The sequence below is a fragment of the Haemaphysalis longicornis genome, unplaced genomic scaffold, assembly GCF_048455015.1.
Source record: "Haemaphysalis longicornis isolate Haplotype H1 unplaced genomic scaffold, Haemaphysalis longicornis Haplotype H1 scaffold_2, whole genome shotgun sequence".
NCBI classification, from domain to species: domain Eukaryota; kingdom Metazoa; phylum Arthropoda; class Arachnida; order Ixodida; family Ixodidae; genus Haemaphysalis; species Haemaphysalis longicornis.
Genome location: NW_027526295.1, coordinates 63,310,746 through 63,326,830, shown reverse-complemented (window position 1 = coordinate 63,326,830; position 16,085 = coordinate 63,310,746).

The following is a 16,085-nucleotide window of genomic DNA, read 5'->3' as shown; positions in this document are numbered from 1 at the left end:
GAACAATTCGGACTTCAACTGGTCTCCCCAATCTTCAAGAAAAACGAATCTCCTAAGCTCTTCTCCTCCTATCGGCCCATTTCCTTTACGAGCGCTGCCTCCAAGATCCTCGAGTCCATGGCGCTGGCCCATCTCGAATGGTTCGCGAGAATCTGCGGCCTCAACCCAGAACAACAAACGGGTTTTCGCCGCCACCGCAGCGCCATGGACTCAATCGCCGACCTTGTCTCTGCCCTCGAAAACGCAAAAGAAACTAAAACCGTGGCCTACGTCGTCCTGCTCGACATCCGGAAGGCATTTGACTGCCTGCCACACGAGGTCATCCTTGATGCTGTCCACCGGTGCGCCATCTCGGGCAGAATGTGCGCTTACCTAGAGGCTTTCCTCCGCGGGCGACAACTCCGCGTGAGAGTCTCGGGTACGACCAGCTCGGCCCGCCCCGTCACCGCAGGAGTCCCCCAGGGCAGTGTTCTATCTCCCTTCCTTTTCAATCTCGCCCTGGCCTCACTCCCAGCCGATTTGCCCACCTCCACTGAACATCCAATGCACGTCAGCATCTACGCCGACGATGTGGCGATCTGGTGCACAGGGGGAACTCGAACATTCGCTCGGGCCCGCGCGACAACACAACTCGCCCTGAACACAGTGGTCAATCACCTCACACGCCTCGGCCTCCAAATCTCGTGCGAAAAAACCACAGCGCTGGTGTTTCACCCTGCAGCCTACGTAGCGCGGAACACGCCGCCGCTGCGCATCGGGGACATAGAACTCCCATGGCAGAACACAGCACGCTACCTGGGCATCACACTTGACAGGCGCCTCACCTGGCTGCCGCTGGTGCAGCGCCTAAGGGCCCACCTGGTTGTCGTACAGCGCGCCATCAGGGTGATGGTCGCCAGAGGCAGGGGCTGCTCGCAGGAATGGGCCCTCCGCATTTACGACGCCGCGGGGGTGTCCCACCTGCTCTACGCGCTGCCGTTTGTGGCTCTGAACAAAACCAACTGGAAAAAAATCGAAACAGACCACACGGCGGCGATCCGCCGCTGCCTCGGCCTGCCTCGCAGCTCCAGGGTCGCCGCCACGCTCACGGAGGGAAGGGCGTGGCCAGCACAGCTCCGCGTACAGCAGGCGGGCCTGAATTACATCGATCGCCTCTCCCGCGCGCCCGACGGAGCCGCGCTACTGCGCCGCCTGCAGTCAAGACCGCTCACCGTCGCCGGCAAACTCGCGGCCGCGCACAGAGACCTGACAGGCCAAGCACAGCCTCCCCCGGCCACCGACCCCCTCCCCCCGCACCGCGCGAGCAACATCAACATTCGAATCGGCCTGCCGGGCGTCAGAGGGAAGAGGCGCGACCCCCCCCAAGCACTCCGCTTCAGCGCGCTGGAGGCCATCGACTCAGGCGGCGCAGAGCGCATGGAGCTATACACGGACGGCTCGGTTCTCCCCGGCCCGCCGGCCAGCGCAGCAGCGGCCTGCGTCGCCCCCCAGATGAACATGACCAAGCAATGCCGCCTGCCCTTTCCGGCCAGCACCACCACCGCCGAAATAGCAGGCCTTCACCTGGCGGCTGACCTTGCTGTTGACCTTTGCCCGCCAAGGGTGACCATTTTCTGCGACAGCAAGGCCGCTTTGCAACGCCTCCAACAGCTGCACAAGCACGCACCCACCGTCACAGCGCTGCACGCCAAACTAACACGCCTGGCCTCGGGGGGCAGCGAGGTGTGTGTGCAGTGGCTGCCTGCGCACGTGGGCATCGCCGGAAACGAGGCAGCCGACCGCCTGGCTAAAGCGGCCCACAAAGAAGACACGCCCACCACAACAGCTGTCAACAGAATAGACGAGGCGCGCTTCCTCATCACGGAGGTGATGCTCGGCAAACACCCAGACGAACGGGTCGCTGCACGCAATGCCCCAGCTCGCATCCCAAGGAAATTCGGACACCAAGAGGCCGCGCTCCTGAGCAGGCTGCGAACGGGCTGCGCCGTGACGAACGCGCGGCTGCAGCTCTACAGAAAGCGCGACAGCCCCGCGTGCCCCCACTGCGGGCTCTACGAGTCGACCGCCCACTGCCTCACCGCGTGCGCTGCATACAACTCGGAGCGCGGCCGGCTGCAGCAGGCCTACGCGCGCCTGGGGGTTGCGTGCAGTACAAAGGAGGATATGCTGTTCCCTCGCTGCCACCGCATCCTCCTCGCCGACGCAATCCAACACCTCCTGACCTATCTCGACGAGACGGGCCTGGCCGCGCGCCTCTGATTCACCAACCCTTCCCCCCCCCCTCCCACTCTGCGGAGTCCCCGAACAGCTGGGGCCCTATCTTTTATATTTTTCTTTATTCTTTTCTTATCCGCCCGTGACGCTGGGAACCATTGAAGCCCCCTTTACGCGCCCGTGTCTCACGTAGTGGCCGGCGAGGGGGAGGTGCTCGAATTGACGCTTCCTTCCGCATTCCCTCTGTCAATGACCCGCTCCTCTAGCCGCCGCTGCTCCCTCCCTTTCGCCTCCACGGCACCCCCTTTACGCTCGGCGCTCCTTTCTGCGTGCAGTCGCACTGCAGCTGCCGCCCTACCCGAATTATAAAATTCGCACTCTCAACTGCCTTTGATTAACTCTTCTCCATTAGTATTTCCTGCTATCCCCCTCCTTTGATACCCCTTCCCTTCCCCCTTGGGCCTGATAAGGTGTCGGCACCCCACGCCAGACAGTTTCGGGCCCTTTTCTCTCCCTCTTGCCCCCTCCCGTAAAACCTCATCGCATCGCATCGCAGCAACCTCTCCCAGGCGAGAGGAGTGGGAGCGCCGTTCCGCCGTCTGCTGGCCTGTCCGGTGGACATGTTCCCCCAGACATGACACTGCAAGCTCCTGCTGCTGTTTGGGCACATGACGACGACGGCAACTGCGCTCACTCGCTGTGTTATTTGGTCATTTCTAGAGACGGGCAATAAATTCGCTCTCTACATGTGCAGTGACCGCATCAACTGCCCTCCTTTCCTCTGTTTGTTCTTTGCTTTTTTAGGGAAATGGAAGCATAGGTTTGAATGAAGGACCCAATGCCACTACTGTGGGGCAATGCAGCTGTGTTACAGGGTTCCACTGTTGTTACAGCACGTACGTTCTAGGTCAAATGAAATGCACTAACGTGGCTATTTGGGCGTGTTGGTTTAACATGATTAAGAGAAGAGAGCGTGGTTTACACACGGACACAGGGAAGAGTACTTGACACTCGTGTGTGTCAAGTACTCTTCCCTGTGTCCGTGTGTAAACGGCGCTGTCTTCTCCTAATCTAGGTCAAAAGTTCACAGGCCGTGTATAATCAAGGCGAGAGCTTTACTCGTCAGTGCAATGTGTACGTTTTTGCTGTATTGCAGTGAATAATGCTCTTGTCAACTTCACGATATAGAGCATTTCACTTGGTTTCAATAGTTAAGCTTCTGCTCTGAATTATTTGTGGCCCCGAAAGTTTAGGCATGGCCTAAGGACCTTTTACCAAGACTGTACATCACAATCTGGAAGCGGGTTTTACAGCTTCTAACAAAATGTGGCAGCTACAGCCTACTGCAGTAGAAACAGACAATAAAAAAACCTGAGCATGTAATTACGGAGGTAAAAACATGTTTACGATAACAAAATTAAATTCTGTGATCATGAAACCTTATTAATCACAAATTCTTTAGGAGGCTTGGCAAAGCATATTTTACAATTGCAAGCTAAAGTTTGGTTTTGAACATGAAGCTTTTACTGTGTAAAGTTTTCTGTAGCATGTAAAAGCTTTACCCGACCAATAACTCATTTAGCACAGTGGTTTAAATTTGGTCAAATTTAATGTGCCTGTTTGTGTACACGAATTAATGTGCTTTTGAGCCCACAGCGTATTGAGCATCGGCCGCAGTTCATGGCCAGTAACGTCACGTTTTGTCAAAAATAAATAAAAATAATAAAAACCTGCAGCACAGGTGGAGGTTGGAGAGGTGTAAAGGGAAATTGAAAAGCTACTGAAGCCACACCGTGAGGCCATTTCGTGTCCCTTGGTGGGAAAAGTGGGTGGGAAAGGGGGCTACAGATACACTCCCTCATAGTTGCTCAGGTTGTATTAGTGGGTCCTGAAACATGCTCTCGTTATGGTCGGTGAGCTTGTACAGTCGTGAGGTTATGTGCTGAAGAACGCTTAGGCTGAATATTGATTTATTTTTTTTTTTAATGAACGGCGGAATGGGTCACAGAGCGTGCAACTCCTTCCCTACATTTAGTTCGAATCCTTACCATGCTTTGTGCTGGTGTCGTGTGTCATCACTGCTTTTACGTGCCGCAAAGCGCGGAGCAGAGATCCTTGCCATTGGTCAGAGTGTTTTCATACACTCCTAGTAATGTTCAGGCCACCTCATTGAATCGTCTGCTTTTTGTCCTCGTTGAAACTGTCTGAAGCACACTCCAGTGTTATTGTGTTCGACCATATTTATATTTTTTCAAGGCACGCTACAGCACCCTTTGTCACAAGACATGCTCAGACCTTGTGGATGACCCATCCAAGGATGCGGGTTCGATTCCCGGCCGCGGTGGCGGCTTTTCAGGTGGAGGCGAACATAAAAATGCCCGTTTATCGAGATTTCGACGCAAGTTAAAGATTTCCAGGTGGTCTAAATCATCTGGAGCCCTCCACTAAGGCATGCCTCAAAGCAAAAGCGTAGCTTTGGCTTGTTCAACCCCCAAGATTTGATTCCAACCTTGCAGATAGGAATTCCATGGGCTGCTGAGGTGTGCAGCTCCTTTACGGGTCAGAGCTGGGCACATCTATGCATTTCATAATAGGTTCTGCATACCAAAGCGCCTTCTGCAATGGGTGTTCTCACAACCTCCTAGTCGCGCTTCCCATGGGTGCGGGAGAACTTGAATTAGACAGAGTAGCAATCACACAAACTACTATCTGAAAGTTGCCTTCGCTTTTTCTTGCTATTCAGAGCGCATTTTAGAAACTTGAAGCATTCACTCCGTTGACGTGTGAACTGACTGCTACCAATGTATCAGTGCTGCGGAAGCCCAGCCAAAGTGTGCGACGTAGTGTACAGGGGCCGTCAAGAGTGATTGAAACGCGGTCTCGTAAATTTACAGCAATTTCTTTGAAACTGCCTGGCTTCATTAATGTGCATTTAAAGGAGTCCTCTCTAATAGAAAAAGTTTCCTGTAAACTGGTAATGACTGTCATGAAGGCAGTAAGACAAATATCTTGTGATATTCACAAATCCTTGTTCCGATTATACTTATGACTGCACATGTACATTACTTTTTGCTGAGTTTTAAAGTGCTGTAAAAATCAGTAGAGCTTCGAAGGCTGCTAGAGAACCTTTTCTTTTATATTTCCGAGAGGAAAAGTTCATTGTGGGTTGGGCAGATGTTCTGCTGTGGTAAAGTCAAACAGTTAAGGCGAAGGCTGTGTAATGTATTTTTTTCTTTTTGATGTGCACAGTACTGATTACCACCTGAAGCCAGTACATTGAGAAGGAAACAAACTCGTGCTGGTTTCATGCATAATAAGTTTGCCAGTGCTAACCTTGGTAATGAAATTCTTGTGCAAGGAGGTTGCTCAAACTGGCCTGTGCAGCTACATGCTTTATGCTACCAATGCATGCTGCTTCAGGTCACTTTTAATGTTGCAGTGGGGGTCAATTCTGGAAGACAGGCACACAAACTTATGACACTGAAAAGAATGCAATAGTGGCACAGTAGGTTCAGTGCAGCTGCATCCAATATCGTTTTTGGACACGTTCAGTCAGGCGCTGACAAGTTTGTGTTTGCCATTTGGAAGCCATCACATCTTTTTTGTCAGGCGCTGACAAGTTTGTGTTTGCCATTTGGAAGCCATCACATCTTTTTTTTATGTGGAGACACTCTCTGGGAAATGCCGTAGCACCCAAGGCTAATAAACCTAACATTGTTGCGTATTCGCTCCGTTTGTATGCCTTTGCATCCTTGTCAGATCTTTTTGTTCTTTGTTTGGAAAAGTAGTAGGGATCCTTTAATTCTTATCGGTGCAGTAACTTAATAGCACTTTCAAATAGAGCTACCGATTCCTGTCACTTCATGCCTGTGGTAGTAAGGTTTTATTTTCAGAGTAGCCTTTCAAGAACCTTTATAGTTCTTTAAGTAATTGTTTTCCTAATTGTACTCATTTAAAATTGGCCGGTGTGCAGATAGCAACCTAACTTTTAAAAGAACTCGCATGGAGGGCTTAATTCTGCTGAAGAAACAGACCGGGGTGGCTCAGCAGCCATGGCATAATGCGGCTGAGCACGAGGCATGGGTTTCATTCCCTGGCTGCGACAACTGTTTTTTACATGGAGAGAGAGAGAGAAGGCTCTTTATTGGAAAAAATTACACCATCTTCCCGTAGGGGAACCCTGAGTAGTATGCGAAGCAGCTATGGGGTCGACTGAAGGCCCCATTAGTTTTCAGTTCGTCGTTTCCGTTGACGTTCAGCGTCGCGTGCCTTTGTGGTATCAGTAGCTTCTTGACGTAGTTTGAATGAGGGAAGGACATAAGGCGCGTTCGTCACACATCCTCCCGTCTTGGTTTGTAGCGCAGTGGGAAGAGCACCACGTACCTCTCGTTGCGGCCAGAGAGTCGTGGGATCGAAACCAGGCGCCGCCTGACTAGTTCTTTTTATAATGGACTGCGATGACGTGAGCCCCAACGCTGACGGGGCTGAAGAGACGCGCATGCGCAGTAGAGTGCGGACGGCGAACAAGGGAGGGAGGGACACAGCCCCAAGCATGAGATGCTCCGCATCTGAAAGTAGAGCGGTTTGCCGGCGTTTGCAGTCGCCTACATGCTTCTGTGCTGAGGTATGAGGATGGGGGAAGAAAAGGCCCAAGAAAAAGCAAAGCAGGAAAGGACAAAAAAAAGCTGTCGTGGACTTGGTGCGATAATGGACTTACGCAAGTTTGGTTTTTAGTCTGAGCTTGAGTCACGTAATTTACAATTTTGAAAGTAGGCCAATGTCATCCAAATAAGAGAACGGACTTTGTAGAGCTTGACGCTGCTTCGAGGGACAAATCTATGGTCCTAAAATAATCTTGAGAGTCATTGGTCCTTGTTCCAGCCGTTCAATGTTTTCAAAGAAGTCGGAACGCGGTTCCATGTAGGCGGCACATTCTAATAAAATGTGTTCATCTGTCTCCACACAAGAACAATTATCACAGTGCGGATTTGGCGCCGCTCCAAGGCAAAGTAAGCAACTATTTGTGTATGCACAGTTCAGCCGGAATAAAAACTGCCTTTCTGGGCTGACCTTGTGCACGTTGAAGATCCCAAGGCGGTCTAAATAAATCTGTGAGTGGAAAACAGCTAGTGTAAACAGATGAACATATGTACAAGAGGAAGAAAAACAAGCGCAGTGCTGACTCACAACTAAAAGTTTGTTGTTTCACACGCAATTGTAGTACCCATGTTATCAACAACTAAGGCAATGTGAAAGCTATACAAAAACAATGTCATCAAAGCACAAAGCACGGACCCCGCAATAGCTGTAGTGCTGTACGTGCATGTTGTATCACACGACCTTTAGATTGGGAAGCCAAGTGATGTAGAAGTTGTTCTTTCTGCACCTGGGAAGTTGATGAGCATCTGCTGACAAGTACATCTGGGCACCCAAAGAAGCCCGGCATGTGTCACAGAGCATCCCGAGATGTTGTTTCTTGCCATAGGGGCACGGTCTACTACTCCATGCCTTCATCGCTTTTAGCGTGTGGCAAAAAACATGCGTTGGATAGACATGGGCCAGTGCATTACTACAAATGTGGTTAGAACAGTGGTTTAGGCTAGTTGGTGCATACTAACTGAAATTCAGAACAGCACAAAAAAGGCAATACAAGACAGAAAAGACGGTCGTCGTTTTTTGTCCCGTCGTTTTTGCGCTGTTTTGAATTTCAGTTACGAATGGGGTCAAAACCGTTGGTGGGAATTTAGGCTTGCATGGCTGGGATTGCGGGTGCTCGCTTTGATCAGAATTTGGCTATTTAGGCTTCAGAGGTTGCGTGTTTGGTACAATATGCGTCAGCATAGCATCCACTTCACTTTCCACTAGGAAATTGGATTTCCTAGATGCCCGGTCTCAAAAAGGCAACCAGACCCACGTCACGTGTTCCGAGTGGTGTCTGCCGTTTTTGTGTTATTATGAGGTTCGTGCAGGGCCGTACCCAGAGGGGGGGTTTGGGGGTTCGAACCCTTCCCGAAATCTTTTCCAGGCAGCACGTAAACAATACTTACTGTTGCTTTCAGCCAAATTACCCCCTTCCCAAAATTCATAACACCCCCCGAAAAAAATTTCTGGGTACGGCCCTGGGTTCGTGTTTTGTGCTTTCATGAGATTGTTGCAGCGAGGCTGTATGCTACGGTTTTCACGTATTGCCTGCATGAATAAATCGTCATGGAGCAGAAATTTTCCGCACCCAAGAGCTATGGTGTTTCCTTCTTGAAGGGCTCCTGGAGTGACGTTTTGGCTGGTGTTTTTCACGTCTAAGCACGCGCACATCTCTGGCTGCCCCTTTATGCATACAGGGGTGTGGAGGTGGAGGGGGCACGGTTTTTACGCGTTCACTGATGATGACCTATGCCCATTGGGCTGATGGGAGATTTCAACGTGGACGTGATGCGACCCGAGCAGTGCCCTCCGTGGTCTAGAGGTTTGGGTCAGTGTGTTGCAGATATGCCTACCATGCAGGAGAGAAGCGGAGAGCCATTGTTCGTCCGCTAGAACAAAACGTACTCTATTCCTTCCAAGTTTTATTCAACAAATTAGCTAGGAACTATGCATGCTCAATCGCAAATTAAACGCGAACGTGTTTTGTTTCGTGCACTCCTTGCTCTGCGCCCAGCATCGCTGGTCATCCTAGCTTAATTCTTCACAAGCGCACTGAATTAATTTTATTTGTATTAGCTTTCATCTTTTTCGATAACGTAAATACTCCGTGTGAGACAATAGACTTTCAGTTGTGAATGCGCTGACTCACATCTGAAAGTAAGCGAGTGAGTAAACTTTATTTGCCCAGTTTAGCTGGGGGTTGCGGTCCTCCGCTTTACCTACTCGACGGCCAGGTATCTGGGGATCCCCGAAAGAAAGATATATGTTTCGACCGACTCGCGTAGCGTCATCGTCGTGCAATGTTTCCCCGCTCACGTGGCCGACCACGGAAACGATACATTCCAGCCGAGATGGCCTGCGCAGCTTCGCTACAAAAATTTGGGTTATTGAGATTATAGCTTCGTTGCGAAATATGGGTTATTTCGATTATGGCGTATAGGGAGACCGCGTCTAGCGTCGCGTGTAGGCTACAAAGCACTGCACTTTACAAATTTACCGCCAATGAGGACGAGTTGGGGCTACGTCTCGGTTGGGTTTCGGTTTCGTGACGTGGCTACGGCTACGGATGAGGCTAACGAGTAGTGCGTGCGCAAAACAAAGCAACGTGGTCGGCGTCAACGTTCGGCGTGGTCGGCGTGGTAACTCGTGGACGCTAGTTGCGGATAGAGCTGCAAACGTAACAAATATTCAAAAGCTTTCGCTTCCCCATGTTTCAAGGGTGGCAGCGAGACATCCCACGTTATGTAGCGCGGCCCGCCTGACAGTGACACGCAAGTCCGCTTACGAGGCCCCTGCAGCACTCAAGCCTCTGAGCGACGGTTTTGAGAGAGACTGCGCGAACACATCGCTCCACGCCCCTGTTGCTTCCAGCGTCGTTTTCAACTCCCAGGCGAGTGCGTCACTACTTTCTTTGGTAGCGGCTTTCAATATGCTAGCGACGCAATGAAACGTCGGCCTTGGATTCAAGGACTCAAACGTCCATCAATGCTCGTGCTCGGAGAAGGGTCTAACCACCCCCCAAAAAATGCAGGACATTGGGCATCGTTCGGATTACGAACGGCCATAAGCGTCGACGAAGCATCTAAAGACGTGAGCCCGATAATCTCGCAGCTGATCTTTCACAGATCATGGACTACAAGCTGCCGGTATGCCAGGGTCGCACCAGGCAGCTGTGTGCAACAGCCACGGGAGCCTCCTTGCCTTCGGTGAAGACGGCAGCGTTGATGGGGACAGGCGTTTAACGCAGAAGTGCGGGTCTTGGGGCCGGAGCAGAGCACAGGTGGCGCCGCATTGTGCGCTCGTAGTGACCCTGTTGTCGCGTTATCATCAAGAGCAGTGCCCAGCGTCCCGTCATTCCAGGCCCCATGCAGCCGCCCACTGTGCTCGTGCAACAAGAACCCAAGATATCCCGGGTCCCACCACGGGGCATATGGTAAGGGTGGACTTCCTCCTTGCGAGCCTTAGTGCAAAACTGTATCACAGTGGCAGCCAAGTCAGAGGGCATCGATTGCATCAAGAAATCGGTAAGGGGAAGGCCAGGGACCTGTAACACCCCACCATGCCAGTGGGAAACGCTGCGTCTTGAATTTGACGGGAAGCTCGAAGGACACATGTGTTGATAACCACGGCTGCATTAGTCGGAAGGGGTTGGTTTTGGTGAAGAAGCGCAGGCTTTAGTTACAACAGAGCTCCGGTTTCTGCTTGCGGCCTTCCTAAGAGGGTCCGGGGGAGTGCCTCAGTGCCCTCGAAACACTGACTTCCATCAGTGCATTCGTGCGGTTTTCAGTGCACTGTACGGTCCTGCAGATAATGGTCAGAATGGACGGAGGTTGGGTTTCATATTGTGGCATTAAGGAAGGCACGTACTTTTGGCACCGTTTCTCTTAAAATAGCAGTTGGCTGACCACTTGAGCTGACAAGACACCCGCGCAGCTCGTGCTGTGTTGAAGCACTCCAAAGCAAAAATTCCTGCTGGGTCAGCATTCCAATGCTGTTCAACTTGGGTGTTCCAAATCAGAAGATTTGTTGTCTCCTGCATTGTGGAGGATGGACGAGTGTGCACGAGATCCTCTTCAAGAGCAGCCCGCTACACCTAACTGCTTGTGCTGCATCGATTGGCGGTTCATCTGCTGAAGCTCCATCTTCCGTGTCTGGTGCGGCCGCATCGCTCAAGGCAATATCTAAACATCCGGAGGTGTAGCTACATCACACAGCCCAACCAGTTGACACGACATCAACAGGTGTTCACAGCTTGGGACATTGTGGTTCTGCTGATGTCGCATATAAGGTCAGTGCACGTTTTTTTCCTATGGTTTGTACATTGAGGTCTGTTTGGAGGGACGCTTAAGGACCTTTAGGAACTAATGATAAATACTGGTCTTTCTTGAGAACGTTTGTTGAGACCTTCACCAATGATTATCGGCTTTGTCTAGCCGCAGATTCTGGAGTGTTGGCCTCAAAATGTTTATGGAGGTGCGTGCAGTTGTGCGAAACGTACCAGTGGGAAGAACGATGGGCCAGTCACTATCGCAGTGTAAAGAACCAACACATGCTGTAATCACAGGTGAATGCTGAGCTTTTACTTTCTGACGTGATAGTGAATGGCGTCAGAGGCATGGGTTGTGAATAATTGAATTCGACAGTCATTCAGTGTTTCGTTAGTTAACTTTGCATTTCCTTCATTCAATCTGTCGGACTTCGCCCACCACCAATATACACAGGAAGCTGTGATGTTTCACTCCAGTAATGCGTGCCACCTTGCTCCCAGTGGCACGAACATCCTCAGGTTTGCGGGGATTTAATTGCATGCAGCAGTGCTTTGTCACTGTTAGGGTTGCCACCTTCCCCCGAAAAAACAAACGGCCCGTTGGAGGGGGGGCATGGTATATAGAATGTTGAAGTTGTGTTGAAAAAAAAAACAGCATGTTTTTTTACATGCAATGTCGTTTATTATAGCGTTTTTCTATATAGAAACCACCATAATGTTCGGACTGAAAGTGACAGACGTTTTGGTTGTTCTGAATGTGCTGCACTGAAAAGTAGGCGTTCTTAATTTGTCAATTACTCTTTGCATCTGAACATCAGCGGTGCCATTTTGTTGTGTTGTTCCTACCCTTGATCCCCCTTCATCTAATGAAGCGCACTCGCCCGCATATTTTCTCTCCTCGCGTGCATTTCCGCAGCTTGTTGGCACATACGCCCTAATAAGCCATGCACGATGACCGAAAAACCCGCCAAGGATGGCCGGGTTTAGGTACGGACCGGCAACCGGCCTGCTGTATAAAAAACTGGTTGAGCTTGTCAAAAACCGGGTAGGTGGCAATGCTATCCACCTTCCCCAAAAAAGAACAAGAAAAAGGCCTTTTGGAAGTTAGGGGGGGGGGGGGGCATGATTGAAAGTTGAATTTGTTGTTGACAGAATATGGCAATTTTTTTACATGCAGTGGCATTATTTATTGTAGTGTTTTCCTAAAGAGAAATCAGCTTAACGTTTGTACTAAAAGTGAGATTTTGGTTATTGCTCTGAAGGTGCTCCACTGAAAAGTAACCGCACATACTTTGTGTGGTTACTTAGTCCACTTGCCCGCGTATTTTCTCGGCTCGCATGTATTTGCACAGCTTGTCGACGCATTTTTATCGCATAGTTGTTGAATCGATGTTGAATCGATGCTTATCAAAAGGCAAAAAAAAAAAAAAATCGCGGCACGATGGCCAAAAAACTGGCCAATGATGGCCAGTTTTCAGTATGGACTGGCAACCGTCCTGCTGTTAAAAAGAGCCGGTTGGGCCGGTCAGAAACCAGGCAGATGGCAACCCGAGTTACTGCGTTTTGGTGTGTAAAGATGTTGGTGCTGCGCCGCAGCATGTGGTTTAAAACCACTTCACTTTGGTATCTTTTTTTTCGCAGTGTCGAAGTAGGACGGTTCTTGTGTTAAATCAGTCGCTGGTGTGGAACGTTTAAAAGCTTTGTTTAGAAAGCTTTTTTTTTTTGTTTCCCAGTGACAACCATGTTGTCACTGGGAAACAAAAATTGCTGTCGTTGCGGGGTAAACACGCCATCCCGTGTCGATATCTTCGATGGAACTGTTACAAGACTCGTGGCGCACTGCTATAACACAAAGAAGGTCGTTTATTGAGAACTAGCTGGGACGTGTCCGGCGTCGTCCATGCTTTGGCGCGCACTCTTGCTCTCGGCCCGCGCAATCTACATCACGTGAGTGACTGTTTAAGTAGGCCCCACCAGGTGGCGGTACTTGTCTGCTTACGGCTTTACGGAGCGCAGTACTTGAGTTGAGGCCTGCCGGAGCGCGGTACATGACAGAAACTACAATGGATCTGCCCCTGAAGCCGTGATGCTCGTGTTTATAGTCAAGGCGTCTTTGCAGCTTTCACGCTTTAGCCGCTCATGGGCAACATGCACTGTGTAGCCTGCCACATAAGCTAGGGCGGGGATGATGTCTGAGTTTAGACAGTGCTTATGTGATCACAACAACATAACAGCTGGGTCGTGGTATGTCAGCTTGCTTGTGAAGGTCGTCCCATTGTTGGTCTGTGTTGGCATCTCTTCCAGTACTCCCGAATAATGTGCCTATCTGGGGCAGAGTATTCTGAAGCCACTGCTTGCGCTTCCATTGATACAGCTGCCTTATGGACATAAGGTATCGAGAGCCAGCCAGCCGCCTGTATATTCAGAAGCAATCTTTCGTGAGGTCAGTTTGAAACTTGCCAAGCAGGATGAACCAGCTCATCGAAACGTTATCTGGAGATCTCTGGGTGCTTGTGTTGTTTGGTGAAGATCACCGTGAGTCTCAACTTGCAGGTGTCGGCTTCTTTCTCCATCCACTGCTCCAGCCAGTCAAGAAAGTCGTACAAAAAAGACTTGTTGGGGTCTCTTCCCAACGGATACACAGGCTTTTGGAAGTTATCCCGGAAGTGAACTTTTTTGAAAGAAGTCATCACATTCACAATTTTCCAGCACTTGCCCGGGATCATCATTAAGCTCGCTGTTTTCCCCGTAGTGTTTAAGCTGGTGTTTTGCTCCGAATACACACATTGTGCTCAGCCCAGAGTCACGGAATACTTGTAGCGCAAGTTGGACGTTTTGCTCCTCAATGTTCAATGGGGATACAGCTTTTCTGGACACAGTGTAACTGTATTGCAGTAGCTGGTCCCATTCCAAATTCAGGCAGCATGTGAGTGTTAAGTTTGCCTTTGGTGCCAATTAATTGCGAAAGGAGGCAGTTATTTTCCCCTTCAAGCAGCTTGATTTGCAGTGTTTGTCAGCTCTGCGGTTTGCCAAAAGTCAGTCCTATCTGAAAGATGTACAAATTAGTAGCGTCAAGATGTAGTTTTCCAACACACAGCACTGCTTGGGTCTAAAGTTGTCATGTGCACGAAATTGCATAAAACGTACCACTAACACTGCGTTGTTCCTGGATGGCCATCTCGAGCTCTTCAGGTTCTTCACTGTTGTCTTCACATTCAAGTGGCATGGGAGGTATGCTGTCATCATCTGGGCAGGCTTGCAGCTCCTGGAGTGGCTTGTGCTTCTTTTGCAGCCTTTTCAAATGCCTTGCGTGTCTGTCAAAAGTAGAATTTGGTCATTAACTATGCCGTGCACATAAACAAATCAAGACAGACAAAAATACGGCGGTTCTGCGTTACCTCGGAACTGATAAGCCTTGTTCGGCAGTCATACCGGGCCGCATCGAGCTGCCTAAAGTCTTTGCCGCTTGCAAGACGAGTGTGAATGCAGAAATCACTTAAACCAAGGAAGCACAATGAACTGCTTCTCTGGTTGCTGCTGAAAGCTATGCTTTGAGATGAGTGCTGCTACAGATTCCTCTTTCTCACTCAGAATAATATGGTGGGGCGAGTCCCTATGATGTTCAGTTTTCTAGTGTGTTTTGAATTTGTGTGGTTCCTTGTGCCAGATTTGAAAACCCGTCTTCATGCAAGGCTATTCGACACCATGAAGAGACTCTTGAGTCCTTCATTTCAAATGTCCTAGCACAGTCAAAACACGAAACACAGTCCTGCTTTGCATCATAATAAAGCCACTGAAACGTCAGAAACCACGACTGGCAACTTCTGCTGCCAGTTTTGGGAAACTTGAACGAAGTTCCTGGATAAAATTTCGTTTCAAGTCTACAAACAGTATCAGGAGAACTGCTTGTTTCCTCTGCAGAGCCTTTATTGGGGGCATACTCTCACTCTCTCCAAGTCTAAGCTGTGCTTCTCTGGTGACAGCTTGGTTCTTTTTGGAGTAGGAGTACAATAAATTTGTATGGGGAAATTAAAGGGGGTTGATTACATAAAAATTGGAGGACGTCTATGCTTTGCCTTTAGGCGTGGAATGCAATAGTTGTCGTACTCGGCCATTAGGAAGACTGTGCAGCGAGCCCGGCAAGCTATAGACAGCACATGCACCGCACGAGTACCAGAAGCAAGTGTCTGCTGTGGCGTTAATATGGGCCATTCGCGCTACTTGTATCATCAGTGCTTGCACTATTTGTGAAAGAGGCATCATTGGTGGTGAGGGATATAAAAGTTGTGAAAGAGAATTCAGCGGTGATGAGGAAGAATGCCGGAGCAGTGGCGGGTACAGCGGCTTACCGAACTAAAAACAGGGGGGGGGGGGAGGGGTTAGACACACTGCTTTGCCGTAAAAACAGTGTGATGTAACTAAAGACGACAAAAAAAGTGCAAACACACGTAGCGCTGCACAGAACATAGAGCCATCTCCGCTGAAAGCCCAGTGCAGAAACATTCTGCACTGACGTTTGGGCCTCATCGATGAAAAGTTTGATGTAAAACTGAGTGCAGTGGTGGTCTAACCAGTTTAAGATTAGAAGCCGAAAAAAAAAGTTTCGGATTAGTGTGGGGACTTTGGGCATTTTGGAGCAGTTTAGGAGCAGAGAAATTTGCACTTCCGTGCAATATAAAAATAAGTGCACGGTTTAGTGCAGTCTAGTCAATCCGTACTGCTCTAAATTGAGGACAGCCACAAGGCCAAAAGCTGGAGGAGCCAAGGAGGCTCATGTGGCTTTTATTTAGACAGCTGTAAACAAAACTTTCACACAGTTGCACAAATCTTTGATAGTGCAAACGAAGTCAGACAACCAGTCATGAAACAAGGACGAGGTTGCACAATCACACATAGGATAGTGCAACCTTACACATGTGTCGCAGTACAGGTTTCAGGAAATGCACACTAAAAATTGCCTAGC